Source organism: Lytechinus pictus, chromosome 4 (assembly GCF_037042905.1).
Source record: "Lytechinus pictus isolate F3 Inbred chromosome 4, Lp3.0, whole genome shotgun sequence".
Classification (NCBI taxonomy): Eukaryota; Metazoa; Echinodermata; class Echinoidea; order Temnopleuroida; family Toxopneustidae; genus Lytechinus; species Lytechinus pictus.
The window spans coordinates 32,396,256-32,417,072 of NC_087248.1; positions in this window are offsets into that span (position 1 = coordinate 32,396,256).

Sequence of the window (20,817 nt, forward strand, 5' to 3'; positions counted from 1 at the left end):
AAAGGTTTTATAAAAGCGGATTATAAATAATGTCATCGAGTCAAGTTTTTTCACACAGATTTATGCAATATATTCCCCTCCCTGTGGACTTACTGTATTATACTTGGACATATTATTGCAACTTGGTAGCTCAGTTTAGACTGTTCTTTTCTCTCATTTCCCACCTTTTTTCACTTTAGATGATTATAATGAGATGTGTTTATCTGGGACTTCCATATTGTTTTTAAAGAACTTTGTATGTATTCTTTTTGCAACATCACTGCTCATCTGTATTCTATCATATTGTGACGTTGCTTTTCAATGCAAAACTGAAATATTCAGCAACATGCAATCTTTGTTACATCGGTTTTTTTTCTGCCTATATATATATATATATATATATATACTTGAAATTATGTATTTAAATATTATTATTCATATTGTTTTGCAAACTGAAATGTATGATTATGATCCTGAGATCCCATTTGCCATTATTTTCATAGTTTACAATGTACTGTACCTCAATACCAAAGATTGTACCAAATAAATGAGCATTGTACATGTATTCAGTTGTTGCTATATATACCGAGTCTACCTTAAAATATATAAGAAAATATCATTATCTTTCCTCATAATTTGTCCACCAAATACTTTATATGGATTTAATCTTCTACATTAAATTTAAATTTAAATTTTTGCTATATAAGATGGACATTGAAGTCCTCTTTCGAAATGATTTCACTTTGTTGTAATGTCTTATGCATAAATATGTTTTCATTTTTAAACACTAGGTTATTGCCATGCATTTATAGACCGAAGTAAAATTTTTTATGAAAGTGCATGAAAATTGTTTTCTTTCTAAATCTGTTTGTTACAAACAAGTTGGATAGTAATGTAAACATAATGCCAAATTTAACATCCTTGTGTAATTGAAAGTGTAAAATTAAACCTAAAATCTAATACATCATAATATCATCGATATATACAGGATAATCCAAATTAATCCACTTATACCCCATTCCGGGTTTTCAGTATGGAGTACCACCTCTTCAAATTTGGGCTACTTCAGGTTCAAAGTCTCTCGATGGGTGTCGCCATTTTCGCGGGGTTAGTTCAAAATTGAGACGTCAACGACGAAGTAATGTATATCTTTAAGTATACAGTGCGTCCCACAAAAAACGAAACCGAGATTTATCGATGATTTATCATAATTTAATCACAAATACAATAGACAAATGACCTACCATTGTAAAGCTTAGAATCTCCTCTTTCATCTGAAATCACTTAGACTATTTCTCATTCACGCATGAGTGAGCAAAAACAATTTGAATAGGGGATACCAAAGTCATTTGGCGGGCTGTGTCTGGGTTTCAAAAAGAAAACCACATTTTTAAAAAGTTCAATATCTGCTCTTTAATTTGATACCTCAATTACAGAAAATGGTCAAGAAATAACAAAGTTCTGGTTATTTGAAATAAGGCTTGAATTTCAACAATTTCATAAAATTAAGAGTTTCTCCAGGCTGGCGTTCAAACTCACTTGACACTCCGTTTTGTTGATGATCAGCCATGCATTAAGTCTTTTGTTAACCATGCGATAGCTTCTGTGGGTAACCGGTGAAAACACGTTTATTTAATGAAATTATGGAAATACAGGCATTGTTTCGAGGGAACATAACTTTTTTACTTCTTGACCATTTTTTGTGATTAAGGTATCAAATGAAAAAGCAGATATTGAACTTTTTAGGCATGTGATTTTCTATTTGAAATTCAGATACCCCCCGCCAAATGAGTTTTTTGGTATCCTTTCTTCAAAATGTTTATGCTCACTCATGCGTGAATGGGGAATAATCTAAGTAATATCAGATGAAAGAGGAGATTCTAAACTTTACACTGGTAGGTCAATTGTCTATTGTATTAGTGATTAAGTTATGATAAATCATCGCTAAATCTCGGTTTCGTTTTTTCTGGGACGCACTGTATATATACGTTTGCCTATTATAGATTCTATTTTACCAATAACAAATCAAATACACACATAAGCTCATAAAATGATTATTCAAAATTTGTTTGATATTGTTGTTTCAAAATACAGATTGTGAATTTTAATGATTAAAGGGGTACTCCATGCTAACAATAATCTGATTTGAAATGATACAGAGAAACAAATCACTGAAAATTTGATCAAAATTGGACAAGGAATAACAAAGTATTTTAAAGATTTGCATTATTCCGGTGAAGCACTTCTATGCACGTCTTCACGAATATTCAATGAGCAAACTGATGATGTCATATTCCTAGTTGTTCTTTTCAAAAGATTGTATTTTATATTGTATGAAATTAGGTTTATTCAATTTTTTTCCTTCAAGAACCAAAACAAATGGACTGATGTAGTGGATTAGATATTTTCATTGCTGCAACTTATCTCTTTATAAAACAGACATATCATTCACACATGTGTGAAAAAAAATGAAACAGTAATGTAATACCATAAAAAATAGTAAAGTGGGGATGTGACATCATCAGCCCACCTATATTCATGACAACGTGTATATGACTGTTTTCACAATATATTGCTAAACTTTAAACAGAGTGATGAAATTTTCAGCATTTTGCTCTGTGAAGTTTGCTCTATTTATCTAGATATGAATATTTTCAGCCTGGAGTACCCCATTAATTTTACACCCTTATCTACTTTTTCAAAATTGGCAAATTAGCTATATTTTTTTGCATGTAGCCTCGCAGTCTTGCATGATTTCTGTTAAATTTTCTTTAGCAATAACATGGATAAATGACCATTGCATTACAACTTTAAACATCTGTTACAAAATCATTTGTAATCTGCATGATATATTCTGGAATGGGAGCTGCGACTTTTCATCTTGTGTACATGTAGGTGTGGGACCATGAGCCAAAAGATTCAAGGATTCAAAAAAGAGATAATGCAGAACACTACAGAAGAGGTGACATCCTAAATCATTGGATGTGGAATTAATGATGTTCCACAGTTAAAATAAAATCCATGTCATTTTTCACCAAATTTTGCACAGAGTTAATCAGCACCTGAATATTTCAAATATATGCAAAAAATAACAGGTTCACATGCTTGATTTTTTGGTATTGAGCTTTGAAGTTCACCCAATTGGAAGCATTTTTTGTTGGAGCAAGTGTGATATTGTTGGAGTAAGTGTGCACCAAAACCACTCTACCATTTATTTGAACTCTACAGTTCATCATACAGTTCATCATACTTTGCAGCACTTCAAAGTTTGTGGTATTTAAAAAGCATTGGTCCATGGATTATTTTCAGCTTCATAAAATAATACATCACATCTGCAGTTAGAATGCAGATCATGTGAAAAATCAGCCAATACAGGCTATAGATGATTAATCACCTGTTCATCCATTGTGACATCAATTTGCATTGCGTAAAATATGCGCAGATCATGATTGGCACAAACATACAGTGGAACGTCCTTAAAGGGGAATCCAACCCAAATAAAAACTTATTTTTATAAGAAAAAGAAAAATCAGACAAGTTGATAGGTGAAAGTTTGAACAATATTGGACAAACAACAAGAAAGTTATGAATTTTTAAAAGTTGTAAATATTGGTCATCACTATACCCATGGAGACTTCAAATTGGCCGCATATGGGATGTCATATGATGTAAGGCAAGGACTACTCTTCCATGTACTCCAATACATATTATGGCTAAAATGTCATTTTTCCCAAAAGTTTTATTTCAAATTATATTTTTCTTTCATGAGGACATAAAACAATATACTACCTGGGTTATATTTATATTACTGCCCCAGGGAAATGGGTACTTAGGAGAAAACCACAAATCCCTGATAATAAAGTACATGGCCTATGGGAAAGTTGTCCTTGCCCCTTGTCATAATTTACTTACCCACTTGCCAATTTGAAATCTACATAGTATTAGTGATCTCAATTTTAAAGCAGCTATAACTTTCTTATCGCTTGTCCGATTTCTTTCAAACTTTCACTATTCTGTTTAATTTATTTTTCTCCTTCCCAACACATCATTCAATGGCCAAGGCTGGATCCCCCTTTAAGAGGAATAAATCTCTCTGGATCTACAACTGGCAGATACTAGCTAGCACAGGGTAAATGCATCCGATTATGCTTGATATAGCACTTACATATGTAGCAGAAAATTTCAGGGCTAGTTGTTACTGTACGTGATTTGCATTATGAAGATAATTATTAATCATAATAATGAAAATAAAGTAAAAATTTCAGATCAAAATGAAGAGACCTTTGAACAATTACTTATTAAGCTGATAGTAGTTTAATGTTGCCAATCTCAAACAATATATACATAATATAGTAACATGCATCTGTCATCAACCAGAACCCAATTTAATTATCGATTATTCAGTTCATTTTAAATAACATTTTATATTAAGATCATTTCCTCTTTATTCATCTGAAACATATTTTTCAAAAACAAGATTATACACAATAAAACTGGGACCACCAGCTAGATGTAGAAGGTAATGGGTTATATCAACTATCATCAAACACTCCATTATCAAGTCTAGATATGTAAACCTCAATCCCTGACTACCCTGCCAAGACATCATTTAAACACAATGCTATTTTTGTGTCTCCTTGCTTATTTAAAGATAAACTATGGCAACTGTGGCAGCAGAACATGAAATGTTCACAGAATAAAAAAAAACTTAATATCTGCCAAAGAATTTTTTAGTAAAATCTAAAATTAGAAATTAGCCAATGAAGATCTGAAAACTTATTGAGAAATGTCAGTTAGTTTACAGTGTGGTCCTGCTTGTTTCCTGTGTTAGCTACACAGGGAAAACCATGTGGTAATGAAAGGATTATGATTTCAACCAAGCCTTAATTATTTTAATTCAACTTTGTTCTAAATAAGCATTCAAGCATATGATTACAACATTTGAATTTGGTATATTTTTCTCTTTCATTTCAATCATTTTTTTTCACAAGCTTGACACACCAAATAATAATACTAATAGCCAATTTTTATAGAGCGCTTTTCCCAGAATGGCTCAAAGCGCGTTACATCATATTATTACCCCGGTCATTGGATTCATTTCAATCCCGCACGAAAAGTGCACAATTTCCACTCCCTGGGGAGCATTCCTTGCATTCATCGCAGCCTCTTTATGGCGCTGGCAAAATCAAACACAATATCTTTCGCATCCTACCAAAAAGAAACCTTACATGATGTCAGAAACCTTGTCAATATCTCTGAGTCTATGATATTAATATCAGATCACCTCAATGGATATGATCATATCTGTGTATTTCAAATAGCACTGAAATCAGTCAAGTAATCTGTCATATCTTTGCTCTAATTGCCAAACCATTAGTGTTCAAAGGAAAAAATATGGTATTGTGCATGAATCAGCCGAACATGCTTGATGAGGGTTTTTTGTTTGTCTTAAACTTTGAGATACAAGGTTTCATCAACCCACTTAATATGATATATGTTCACATTCATTGTCTGCTGAGAAATAAGACATTTAAACAGTTGATGGAAAAGAATAAACAGTTCATATGACAATATATTTTTTTACATAATATCATTTGAAATCAGCTATTAATGAAGTTTGAATGAATTATTTTGGTAGAAGATGAAATCTTACAATTATCTTCATCATTGGCCAAGTTGTGATTTTAAGAACAATCTACCTGAAAATTGGATGCGGATTCATAGGTGCACTGTAGAACAGAAACAAAATACAAACAAAATGCATGCATAACTGTGTTGGATGGAATGCCTGAAAAAATATAAGAAATGGCTAATAAAAGAAGGCCTCAAAAAACAGTAATTCAGAGAAAAGTAATGATTAATGATTTTTGTTTTCCTGTTAGTGTGCTTTAGTGTGATGTTATATTTTTTGTCATTTATTTTTTCATTATAGTAATTGTTTTATTCATTTATATGTTTTTTTTCTTAAATTTCAAGGTGCTTTTATTTGAATATTAAGTTGAATTAATTGGATGCTTTAATGATTTCAATAATCTATAGGTATGATACTAAAACCTCACAATGACAAAATGGTGTATGTAGGTCCTGTCAACTCAATGTAATATCACACATCACACACTCTACAACTTACCTGGCTTGGAATGTACATTCAAATTACATGTATAACATGTACAAAGGATAATAAGAGCAAAACACACATATTATACACATAGCTGATAACAGAGTTTGGAATTATTTAAGGAGGATACTCTTTTATGAAGACCCAATGGAGACTATAAAGTCTGGGCCCTTTCAGGCAGTATACCTATAAATACATTTTTTTCTAATCTGTTATGTCAATCATACTTTGATTGGCCTGAACACTTTCACAATAATGACTATTAGTATTATAATAATTCCTTTATTTGACTTTAAAAAATATATACATACAAATTGTATATTTGTGGGTCACAAAAGGGAAGTTGTTCCCTGTTGCTAACAAGCATACTGTACATGTAGGAACCCTTGATGATTTAAATACATGTTAACTAAAGAAAAAATGAAAATAACATGATTGTCTTGCCAAAGTGAGCATTAATTCATATCTTTAATGACGTTTTGACAATAAGATTGTGTTCTTTACATTTTGTACTTTTCAATATTTACATAACAGTAGTTTTTAATGCCATGCTTTTGACAGTTATATCGTGATCCTCTAACGGTTGTATTTTCTGAAGTTTGGTCATATTTGCTGGACCATTGAAATAGCCAGAATCAACCCCTTTATCACAGGAGACAATAATACAGAAAGAATACGCTGCATACTTCCTCCTAAAAATTAATTCAGCAGTTGTACATATGACAGATACACAGACATAACAATTACATGTACTATGCACCTCAAAGTTAATTCAGCCAACTATGTAAAATACATTTAGATGACAAACAGAATTTAAAATAAAAAACAGAATTCATTTTTTTTTATTCATAATGCATTTACAGTGTATGTATTAAAAATAAAAAGAGATGAAAAACAAAATATTTCATTAAATCTTGTGTAATGCAATAAGCCACAGTTCGTTCATGATCAACTTTTCTTAAATAACCCTTCCCATTTTTCATTAGTTTCAGCACTAACACATTTAAATGAAGATATTGCATAAGCTTTCCCGACATATAGTATACTGTGGTATTGAAATTTTATGAAAGAAGTGACTCGAATAGTACGACGGTGACCAAGTTTGGATATTGTGGTATTGTCCACCCTTTGCTCAGTGATTGTTATTTGGGCTACTGTCAAATAACAACGATTGTGAACATTTGAAACCCTTTGCTCATTGATTGTTATTTGGGCTACTGTCAAATAACAACGATTGTGAACATTTGAAACCCTTTGCTCATTGATTGTTATTTGGGCTACTGTCAAATAACAATGATTGTGAACATTTGAAACCCTTTGCTCATTGATTATTTGGGCATCTGTCAAATTATATAACAATGATTGTGAACATTTGAAACCCTTTGCTCATTGTTTGTTATTTGGGCTACTGTCAAATAACAATAATTGTGAACATTTGATTACTCTTTCAGTGGATGTGATTAATGTTTTAAAAGGAATACATGAATAATCATCAAATTACAAACACTATGTCAGTGAATTTGAAAATCAACTTGATGGGTGTATCTTAAATAACCTTTCACTGCTCATGCGCTCTTACAAAGTTCTGTGAAAAGGCATATTAAAAGTGATTATAAATGAAGGAAAGTTGCCTAAGAATAGGTACCCCATCCAGTAGTATCCATGGTATAAATTCCTCAGTAGTAGTAAAAATATTAAGAAATTCCGGGGGGGGGGGGGGGGGGGGGGTTACTGCCATTGAAGAGTGGCCAGCATCCACAAAATCGTCCTGAAAAAAGGACTCTAAATGAGGATTCGAGGGAAGGACATTCTAAGTTACAGATTTTATGCAGATGTGCCAGATTTGCACACTATAAACAAGGAGTGTTTCATTTAATGTTTTGGGGCATATTTGACACCCTCCCGCCAAAACATAGGAAAAATACAGTCTATGCAAGACTCAACATGTGATCAGGTGCTCAGCAATCAAAGTCAGCATTTTCATTGGATAAAAAGTTTTTTCTGTGTCTCACTCTCATTCAATGGCTTGACTTGGGAGCAATGATTAGGGGAAACTGCTCCAAGCACTAAACGTATGTTGGGTTTTGATATTTTCCAGTGTTTGGCACAGTTGATATTGGGAGATTCAAGAATGAATGGGCTTCCTGTCGCAGTCAGTGCAAATGACATACTCTATTCGTGATTTAGGTTTTTTTCTCTCATTTTGTGCGTTCTTGACACTTTTTACGTTCTGCGCCTACCAATGAAAAACACCCCCTTTTCCATGTTTTCTTTGTTGCGGATGCTGTCCAATGACAGTGACCCCCGTGAGAGATTGCAGAACAAAGCAAGATGGTATTCTTAAATAATTTGTACAAACTCATTGCTTGTTAAACAATTCTGTGACCATATTTAGTTATGTAATGCATGCAAATTCACAACAGACACTGTACATAAACATACCAATAGAAATCTACATGAAAAGCACTTCAAACTGTCACAGACATTTAGTTAAATATTTCATTTGATTAAATACATGTACATTATTACATTTTCATTTTATGTATAAATATCAATAGTTAGTCCTTATCAAAAGAAGGAACATTTTTAATCAAACATAATTATATACTCTCACAAAAATATAACTATCAAAATATGTCAAGGTGAATTAGTGACTGAAAGAAAGAAAAACTTAATAAAATATGTGTTTATTATAGGGCATTACCAATTCCACCCTGAAATTTGATTGAAAAGACAATCAACATATCTGCAGAACAGGGACAAAGTATCAAATTTCAGATAAAAATTATCAAAGCAATAGCATGTTGAGTTTTCATGTTTTTTTTTAATCATAAAACACTGACATGCTTATTCACATGGTTGGTATGCTAATAAGATAAACAGTGCTGGCACAATCACATTGATGTGTAATTTACCAGTCACAAACTTCAACTATTTCACCATCGTAGATTTCAGAAATAAAAAGCATTTGATGGTTTTAAAACATTTATGAGATTTAGAGTCATAAAACAAAAATATAATGAAATAGACAGAATAAGACCATGATCACTTACATACTATCCATCACATATGGGTTTTTAAAATTATTTTACATCAAATTTTGATACATTTTTCACTGATTTGGTTGTTACCATTACTACTTATATTAATTGATTTCATTTATCATAAGGTTGAGTACCCTTTCAATCAGGTTGAATTCATTACTTGACAGGCCCCCCCCCAAAAAAAAATCAAGCCTCATTCTAACTATAGACAAGACATTGATTTAAAGTCCCTACCATCAATTGAGTTCTGGAAAGATTTTATTTCATCACAAAGCTGCAATTAATAGACTTACTAGATCAATGTACAACCGTATTCAATATTCAAAGTGACATAAAGTGTAACATGTGACCCTGCCTTATTAACATTTGACAGTCTTTTAAATAATTTTAAAATCACAGTTTTTCATTGTTTTTTCATTGATCTTGAGAACCTTAATGAAATTGGTGATTGATACATGTATGCGAGGCTGAAATGTATTATAATTGTTGCAAAAACCTATCAAATGTGGAGATCGTAACTGCCCCAGACAATTCTCAGATGAAATAAGTCATGAGGTATATATCATCTCTCTGCATATTATATGATATATAAATAATGCATACTTAGGAGTGTATTGTGGCGATGCAACGCATTCACGGATATTTGTACATTGCAAATACCTGCATCATCATCAACATCACAAATTTAAAAATCTGCTTAATCTGTTTTATAAAATAGGCCAATGGTGTTAATCTATAGTGGAACGGTTGTTTGAATTCCTTCAAATTTTACAGGGATCGCACAGATGAAGTGGTCACACCTGTTCCTGCTTTCTATTATGATATCACAGGTGTATCTAGTTTGCGCACCTATTAAAGTACAGTACCAATAGCCTTTTCTTTGAAAGAGTGCATATTGCAGATGGCTTCTCAATTTTTATGTGCAACAGGTAAAATGATGCACGAAAACTGTAGTACAGCTGGAAGATTGCATAGAATTAAAGCATTAACACGTGACTCGTATATGCACTCACTATTGCTACATCCTTAAACCTATTTTATAATGGATGATGGAATAAGCGATTCAAAGGAATAAAACTGATAGAAGAGACTTACCCCCGATCTTCCCCCATTCATTTAAAAAAAAATTATTTCAAACAATATACACAGTTGAGGCCAAAAGTTTACATACACCCATGGATTTCAGTGAAATTTGTTCTCTTGCCAAATATTGTAAAATTTACTATATCTTCAGAAATATAAATACTACCATGACTAATTTGGTGTCGAACGATAGAACGTAAAGCTCTTTTACATAATTGGGATGCCCTTGGGATTGAAGTATAATTCAGGTGGAATTTTCTTTGAAGAAAAAAAGTAATATTTGTGCTAAATGTATTCTATTGTTTGTTATATTTTCAAACAATCGTTTCATAGAAATATATAAATGTCAAATCTATGATTTATATTACATTTTCTATCATGATATGTCACCACTGAACAAAAAAGTGTAGTCTGAAATGTTTGTGTTGAGAAGTAACTAGCACAAATATGAAATGTTTTTGTCAAGTTTTTATTTTTAATTTGTCTAAAATATGAAGATTTTTGGGGGAAAAATGACACCTAAATATTTTTCAGCTCCTGATGACAAAGCAATGTGATGAAGGGTCATGACATACTCATTTGTTTGATATCAAATTCATAATGAAAGCACAAATATTTTATAAGATACAGTAAATTTCATGTTTGGCAAGTGTCAACTTTTCTTTGAGTTTCCTGAGTTTATGTAAACTTCTGGCCTCAACTGTGTACGTATATATATATATATGTATGTATATAATAAAAAAAAACAAGGAAGACACTTTAATGCTTATTCCAACATAATTTTTTTTGAGTTGATGTCTTACGTTGGAATAATCATGAAAGTTTCTACCTTGTTTTTATTAATATTGATCCAACGCATGGACTATCTACTGAATATATATTCAGCCATGTGCAAGTGAATCATTCAAATTAAATAAACTGTCACATCAAATATTCATATAAGTTGTTTCAATATAATAGGACATTTTAAATTGGCAAAAAACTTTTGAAGTTTTCTATTCTCTGGGTGCCAATACGAGTTGTTAGTATTCTTGCATGTTAGTTGAAATATTATTAAAGGCATCTCCTTGTTGAGACTTTGTGTCCAAACTCACTGCCAGATATGTTTCTCTCTGATAATGATAATTCTTTATTTATCATTGACAGTGCAAAGATTTAAAAAAAATACAAACTTATTAACTACAAATATTTTGTATTACTTTCAAACAATGGGATCATGGTCCTATTTTCTCATAATACAAAATGATTGACATTGATAGAATTCAATTCACTTGAATTTAATTATTACACATTCTATGAAAAAAAATCACCATCTTCCTTGTGTCTTGTGTTCCCTTTACTGAAATTACTGTTCATACATCTCTTCTCTTCAGCCTTCACAAAAGGTTCATCCTTGCGTAAAACAGTGTGTTCCTCAAAATGTTAAAATGTCAGCTTATAAATGGCTTATTCTTGTGATTTCTTCACTACAATATACAACGTAACACATTAATTTTCATTTGAACATTGTTACACAGTTATCTTGTTTGTAGGTTGTTTTATTTCATCAGGGGGTTTTCATAACAAGTTTCAATAGAATAGTATCCGCACTGCTAACTTTTTGCAAGCCAGTACAATTATTATCATTATTTGGCATCACCAGTGCCTGGAAGGTAAAAAGCAAACTGAATAACTCCGACCTGCATGTCATTCCTCCCGATATAACTGACTGTGTGCAGGTGGACTTCTATAGTGGGGTGTACCCCTAATCTTATACAAATCATGCAGTGGGTTCTTGACGTGTGCAGGTGGAGACTCTCCTCTACACAGATCCTCCATGTAATGTTAACATGGCTTTCTTTTATGAAACGGGAGGGGCATGTTAACAGACAATGCAGGCTTCAGTCATCCACCCTAGGTAGACATAAACCCAAGATCTTTGATTCAACAGGCATACACATGACCAACTGAGTCAATTGAGTACATCCTTACCTACATTCATTGCATCAATGTTCATCCTGTAATGGTTAAAAGAGCAGTGCAAGACATGCAGCTTCATTCACAGCTTTGTGTCATCAGGGGAGATAGACACATCTAAGGTATTGGTGTATGAACAATGTACAAACCAGAGATTGCAGCAAGACAGTGAATATTACAGTCAATCACAGCATTGCATTAAAACTAGGTGTAAAAAAAATATAATGAAACAAAAACAATTTGGTATAATACTTTCTAATCCAAAAACTGATCCTAACAATGGTCGCGTAAGCAATTTGTCAAATTAAGCTGATGAGTTAATTACTCTGTATTGTAAATATTTACCAAGAATAAACCATCCATTCTTAAAAGAGCCGACTGTTGATATTCTGTGACTTTTTTTAAGAACACACTGTGTATCACTTCAAAGACTTCCACTATTCATCCAGGTTTATAAAGTTCCTATATGATCTAATATTGATACCTCATCCAATAATTTTTTTTGTCAAAGCTGATCCAACTACCACCCTTCCTCCCTCCAAATTTGTAACTTTGGATTGGTTGATGATGTTTGTAATACTGAGATGGATCAGAAGCTGCTCCATCCATCACTGCCTCTCCCTCTGCTGTACTGTGACTCCAACGATCGACTTGTATTCGAACGGGTGGGGGATCTATTGCCACTTACTAATGGGGGACCTAAATATGAAAAATAATGATAAGAAATATACAATAAACTGCATGGAAAATCAGCATTGACTTTGTGCAGAGAAACCTCTCTTAAGTTCAGTACTTTACTTTGGAAAAAAGAATTAAAGGGTGGTTCAATTCCAAAGGAAAAGTCGTTATAACCATAACTAGCTTTATGGTGCTCTTAACTAACAAAATTATAAACATATATCTTTTTCTCTCTCTCCATTTTAAGGGTTAGATTACTAAATTTGAGATCAAAATTCACTTGGGTATCATCAATGTACCATAATTTTTCATGTATTTCTTTTCTTTTTCTTTTCACTTTTATTTATTTTTGGGACAAATTTGTCAGTAACAATATTCCTGGGATAAATATCACCAAATTATATGACTGTTGTCAATGAAAGTAAAAATAATCACACATTTATGAATTTCAGGTGGAAACACATTTATGAATTTCAGGTGGAAACACATTTTGTATGGACTTTGTACATGAACTCACATTTTTGAGCAATTTTGTGTCTGACATGCACTTACATAATGTTGCGTAATAGCATAAACGCGTACTCGGCTGTCACAGATTTGATCTCAAAATTTGGGCAAGACTTCATGTGTATATATATACGCAGCATAAAATGAAAGGTGTGAGCCAGACTTAAGGGAGTCATATGCAACCAAGCAAGAAAATTATCAAATTTGTAGAGAAAAAATTGCATTGTACCATCAATTTCTCTATTTACATTGGATTCTTAACTGTAGTTTTCATTTACATTAGTTTTGCTGAATATGTACTAAATATACTATATAAGACTGCCAAGAGATTTTTCACATCAATTGAAATTCCTTTGTTGTACATTTTAAAATGTTTTCTGAGGTTAGATGGGGTCCTTTGTGCTGAACATTGAATAGATGAAATTACAAATCAATGTATTTAGTAGTCTCTTTCCATATCTATCCTAAATTGCTTGATTCTTCCTTTCATATTTTGTTTCTTTCACACGTGCCCTCCCTCTCTCTAAAGAAATAATTACTTTGTTATACAATAAGTATTTATGATATAATATCTAGTCATTTTCTGAGATGGATTTGTGTATGTTTAGTGTATGCCACATTTTTAATTGAATTTGAATTTTGAATTTATTAACAAACTTCATTCATATGGCATGAATATTTTGTTTTAAAATATATACAATGATAGCATAAACAAAAACATTCATAACTGTACATGTATGTTGTATAAATCAGTAATACATCAATACATAGATTTCGAATTATTATAAAGATATACATCTATATATACAAAGAGAAATGACGAATTGAAATTTAACATAAAGGTGGTGTAGCATAATGCAATATACATAAGTTATCTAATTATCGAATACAAATCAGGAAGTAAATAAATGTATAACGTTAGAGACATATCTTTGGTAATGGTGGCTTTGGTGGATTTTAGATATTTTGAATGAAATTTAAAAAGAAAAAATGTACTTGAAGTTTAAAACTCACCCCTCTTATTTATAATCGCTTTGAAGAACTTACAAAAATTATCAATTATGTTTTCATTATCAAGTTTCATTATGAATATAAATTTGTCTTCATTGCTAAGGTTCTTAAACTGTTTATACATTTCAGCTATTTTGTCAAAAACACCACCCTTTCAGTTGTGTGTACATTACATTCTATTATCGTGTGATACTCATCCCCAACCCTTCCTGAATTACAATTATTGCACGTTCTTAAATGTGAGGTTATTTTATCTGGACATCTATGTCTTCCAGTTTCAATGGGTAAATTATGGGAACTTATTCTAAATCGACAGATGTTTTTTCGTATTTTCTGATTTTTAACAGTTAATAGATATTTCTCTGTTTGTATATTCTGTTTAAAAAGTTTATAAGTTCTCAATTTATTTTGTTCAACATCATTTGCTCGATCATTACGTAAATCCAATAAGAACTGGCGATTGAAAATATCTTCAACTTTGTTTTTTATTTCTTCTTCTACTACTCTATCACTATCGACTATCTCACCTAGTTCTAAACAATTCTTATTCACATCCAAATGTATGTTAAATCCCTCAAAAAGGTGTTGCAGTTTTCCTAGCCAGCATTCGCAATTATTCTCAATTATCTTTTTGTTTTCTTCAAAGGAGTGATGTAGCAAAGAATCTTCATCTATACTTCTCATTCGAGCATAATATTTTCCCAAGTTTCCGCTAATTTGTGTTATCAGTGGATACATTCCAACTTCTGCAAGTATTGCTAAGTGGCTGCTCCTTTTGTTAATTCCTAAGACATTTCTCAACCATTGAAACTGGACACATTGAATTTCATTTCTCAAATACAACTTTGAATTACCATTTGCAAGCTCCGCTAACTTTTTAAAGTTGACGGTAAAAGCGCCCCATACCTCCGAACCACATAAGAGTAGTGGCTTTATTAAAGAGTCAAATATTCGTGACGTGGTTTTTATATTTGGAAGATTGTAACCAAAGGATTGAAATAATTTGAATAATACTCTCTTGGCTTTATCTGCCAGATTAAGTATTGTATCTTTGAATGAACCGCAGTTATTGAAAACCAAACCTAAATATGTTGCATGTTTAACAACTTCAATGCTCTGACCGTTTACTTCGAAAGCCTGATCTTTCAAATTTTTTCCATTCTTGTTACAAATCATCATTTTTGTTTTGTCAGTATTAACATTCAATAGCCATTTATCACAGTAAATACCAAGTCTATCTAACAATGTTTGCATTCCACACCTTGATTTTGATACCAATACAATGTCATCTGCATACATTAAACAGTTGACTAACTTTCCATTCAACTCAACTGGATCAGTGTCAGTAATTCCAAACTCATGAGGCAAGTTATGAAAATACTTGGTACTTGATTTTCTGATTTACGAGATAACTGATACATCTACTTGATTTATGCTAGTTCAGCCCTTGAACAAGCCATACCCAAATAGTACTCCCAAAGATTTTTGCGCGATAGCGCCATCTCCCGTTAGTGCTTACTACCCATAGAACATCGCGCGATGTGCGACCATCTTCCTCGTACTGCAAGCCTATACGTTGAAACATGTTACTACGCAAGGCGGAGGGTTGGTGGGTGAGGATCAAGTAGATGTATCAGTTATCTCGTAAATCAGAAAATCAAGTAAGCATTTTCATACTTTACTTCAATATCTGCATACATCTACTTGATTTATGCTAGATCAACACGGAATCACCCGTGGGGAGGCATGTTTTCAAAGGGTAAGCACAAGAAAAAATTTAAATAATTTAGGGAAATGAAGATACAGCCGTCGCTGCTTTTAGCGCTGAAGAGGCAAACCTTTCCTCGCTGGACGAGATGTCCTTCAAATAAAAAGCTGTAAAAGAATTGGCAGAGCGCCAAAAGGCGGCTCTCAAGATGTCTTCGACTGGGATCCCTTGGAAGAGGGCCCACGAAGTACTAATACTTCTCGTATCATGGGCCTTTGGCCTGGCTGTATCTGCAAGCAACGCGTCCGCGCCCGCTGAGCTGATAGCTTCAACGATCCATCTAGAGATTGTATCGCGAGACGCTGCAGAAAACGGCTCGCGAGAGATTACAAACAACTGATCTGATTTCCTGATCGACTTTGTACAGTCGATATACCACTTTAACGCTCTCACGGGACACCACAATTTATCCTCAAGAACAGAGGAAAAATTTGACAATGGTGCAAGGAAGACTTCGACTGAAACAGAAGACATCGTCTGATTCTTGGCAATAAAAGAGGAGGTCGGAATTAGCCTAACACCCCAACGAATATGTCCCGGAGAAATACATAGAGCGTGAATAGAACTCCGCCTCTGCCCCGAGGCGATAGCTATTAAAAACGCCGTCTTAATAGCTTAATTATGGAGCCTCCGCTAGAGGCTCAAACGGTGGCTTCGCAGGGGCCCTAAGTACCGCAGACAAGCTCCACGATGGAGCTAATGATTTGACTGGCGGACGCTTCAAAAAGAAGGACTTCAGTAAACTCGAAATGACTGACGAGTCGGATACCGAAGAACCGTCCGAGAAACCGCGATGCGTCGCCGCAGTCGCGGACCGATAACCCCTGATAGTTGCAATTGCTTTGCCTTTATCAAAAAGGCCAACGAGAAACTCTGCAACCGAAGCAGTGCGAGGATTGAGTGCGCGTTGATTGCACCACTCCGAAAAAACACCAGCGTATAAACCCAGCGTAGAGCTTCGCCTGCTTTCCGAATTAGACTTAGCTGCCCGAACGAAAAGGCCTAGGGCCCGAGCATCCTCCCCAAAAGCGGCCATGCCATCAAGTGAAGTGACTCCGGCCTCGGATGCATGATCCCCGAGAGGGGTTGAGAAACTAAGTTCCGCGTCACTGGAAGAGTGAGAGGATCGCCCCTCACTAGCGCAAGCAGTTGAGGGAACCAGGACCTCCTCGGCCACCTGGGCGCTATCAGTAGCACCAAGCCCCGTCTGCTTTGATTTTGCGGAGAACCTGCGGAATCAGTGCAAAGGGAGGGAACGCATAACACCTTCGATGCCCCCACTGAAGGGAGAACGCATCGAGATGAGCTGCCTCTGTCTCGTTTACGCGAGAACAAAACACCGGGAGCTTCCGGTTCAGTGACGTGGCAAACAAGTCCATGTCGAGTGGCCCCCAATGGTGTAGGATCGACTTGAAGACCTCTGGATTGAGTGACCACTCGGAGAGTAGGCAGCGTCCCCGAGATAGAAAGTCGGCAATCAGATTGTCCCTGCCTGGAATGTAAGAGGCAATCTGAACAATCTTCACGGCACGGCACCACCTCCAGAGATCTGCGGGCATCGTATCGAGAGTGGATGACCGCTGCCCCCTTGCTTGTTGATATTTGCCGCCACGGATCTATTGTCCGTGCGGACAAGCACCGACCGCCCGATCAGCCTGGGCTGGAAGTGGCGGAGAGGACACCGCTTGCATCTCCAACACATTGATGTGAGGGAGAGCGCGCGGATAAGTCGAAACTCCCGAGACCATCTCCCCCTCGCAGTGATTGCCCCAACCTGAGAGGGAGGCATCGGTGGTCACCGAGGCAGACGGGAGCGGTGTCCAGACAGCTAGGCTGCGACGGATAGGCAGCGGAAGAGGAATCCGTAAATGCAGCGGGTCTACTCCGGGCCTGTAGTGTCGGAGGAGATGCCTCTGGAAAAGCCTCATGTACAGCCGACAGTCTTGCATTACATCGTCTAGGCTGGCCATGTGACCCAGGAGCTGAAGCCAGACACGGGCCTTCACGTGACTGCGCCCCCGGAGAGAGCGGGCGAGAGACGTGATTGACTGCACCCTGTCTGGACTGGGCTGCGCGAGCTGGTTCGGGATGTCTATTACCGCGCCGAGATAAGTGGGAATGCGGGAGGGAGTGAGCTCCGACTTCTCCCAATTGACAATGAAACCCAGCTCCTGAGTCACCTGTAGAAGGCGAGATGGGATCGCAACTTTGCTTCCGAGTCTGCGATAAGAAGCCAGTCGTCTAAGTAAACGAAGAGCCGCAGGCCTCGGATTCTTAAATGGGCCGCCACAGCGGTGACCACGCGAGTGAACACCCTGGGTGCCGGACGCAGCCCGAATGGGAGGGCCCGATAACGGTATGTTACGCCGTCTAACCGAAAGCCCAGTAGGTCCCGCGATGCGGGGTGGATGGATATGTGGAAGTACGTGTAGTGGTTTTCTTTTCATCAAACACTGATTTCAACATGATCAGAGCTTGATCACTACTTTGTTTACATTGATCATGCAAAGACAGCTGATTTACAACTTAATTAATTCTTTTGATGGAGCACTTCTCAGTTAGCCTATTCAACTTGATTCTTTTGTGCACCTACTGGCCCAGTCATCCTTTATTCAAGATGTTCACAAAACAGCCAGGAATTCTTTCATGTTCATTTTCTAAGCCATGGAATGCTCCTGTCTATTTCTAAGTGGATGTTTTTCTCACTTAGCAACTACTAGCCAGTCAGATTTAAGCTGAGAGCAACCTCATGGTTAATTTTTACACTCCAACACATTTAGTAGAAAGTCTTCACCTAGTAAGGACATGTACAATTTCTGCTAGTCATCTTTTTTTGCAACACAACAAATAGCTCATACTCCGGATTTATTTTACATCGTCAGGATTTCAAGTTCTTCATTTTCATCCTTTTGATTTCGACATATGTAAATATATATCCATCGCTTGTGTTATCCAAGTGGGAGCGTGCATTATCTCTAGGAGAACATCTCGTGTCACCCTATTCGCGACGCGTTTCGCTGAGGCCTCACGGGCGCGGTCGTTCTTCATCGCGACATCGTTCTTCTCCATCTGTTGTATATATATATATTTCGCATTTATCTTGTTCATGGCCATCGCATTAAAGGATCCCGATGAATTTATAGTCATTTGATTTTCTACATGATCGCCTTTGCATAAAAGAACCCATTGCTGGTGAGTCAATCAGATATATTTATTTTAAGTAAGACCTCATTTCTTACATACGCGTTGCGTAAATCCAACGAGACGATGAGATCCGATGTCTCCAGTGATGGGAGGATCGTGGCCAGCGTTTCCATCCGGAAATGCTCGGCCGGAATGAAGGTGTTGATCACCTTCATATTGAGAATCATTTTCAGTTTGCCCGAGCGCTTGGGAATCACAAAGATTGGGGATAGACAAAGATTGGGGTTGTCTGTCACCCTCTCGATCGCATCCTTCTCCATCTCGGCCGCGATGTATTGTTGGTGGAGGGTGGAGGTAGGCGGAGAGGCCATGCGAATCGCGCCGTGCGGGAAGGCTTCTAAATCTATAAAGCCCTCTCGCATGACGGATAAGATGAATGCGTCTTCCGTGATTTCCTCCCACGCGGGGAGGAAATAACGGAGACGCCCGCCTACCGTGCCCAGCGCTCGGGGCAGTCTGTCAAACAGACTGCTTAGATTTGGGAGGTGCTCTCGGAGCGGACCGCCCGCCTCTGCCTCTACCCCTGCCTCCCCACTGGCCTCGGGCAGACTGTGGGTTGCGAGCCGGCGGTGCGGGAGCCTGGAAACGCCTTCAGGCAACCCGGAGCAGGGTGGGGGTTGCGTCCTCGGAGCGGACGGCTTCCTTGCCGGGGGAGCCGTCGGGCGCACAGGTCTGAGTTCCTTGATGAGCTCAGAAGCCTGCTTGCGGCCCTCTATCTCCTCCTTGAGGAGAGAGGCTGCTTCTCCCCCGAAGAGGAACTTTCCTGACTGGGGTATGCCTGGAAGGAAATTTGAAATGTCCTTCTGCGGGATGCCAAGCTTCGTGAGCACTCTCTCCCGCCAAGCGTTGGATGCCAAGGCTGCGGAATACGACAGCTGCATCCATAGCTCACCCACTAAAGACAGCAACGCCTCGTCCAAGACGACGGCGTCACTGACTGACACCCCCAGTTCCACTGCCTGAGCTCGAAGGGCCATTAAGGCCACGAGATAGGCAGTGAGGCGTAATGACGAGCGCGCTTGCAGCTCGTAACCTGTGTCTTCCTTCTCTAGCGCACGAAACTGCCCGGTAGAGTAGCCTCGCCCCGAAGGACTTGGGCGTAAAAAACGCCTCCGTGTCCTCCGCGGCAAATTTGAATTTCTTGCCGAAGGTTTTATGCCTCTTGTTCTTAGCCGTTGGGGCGCTGGCTAAGGCGGCGGCATTATCGAATGCGGCCTTAAAGTCCTTGGTTAGTTTTATGCCACCCGAGCTCTGAGCTGTCGGGGCAAAAAACAAGGATTCATCTGAGGCAGGTATTTCTCAAGTAGCACCTGAGTGCTCACCGAAGGATTGGGGATCATCCTCGTACTGATCGTCTCCATAAGACTCTTCGCACGACAAGCCATGCTCCACGGCCTGCTCTGGGAGGTTGTCCCATTGACAAGTCTCCTCTCCTGGTGGAGCTCCGAGAGGCAGCGTGGCACCTGCGG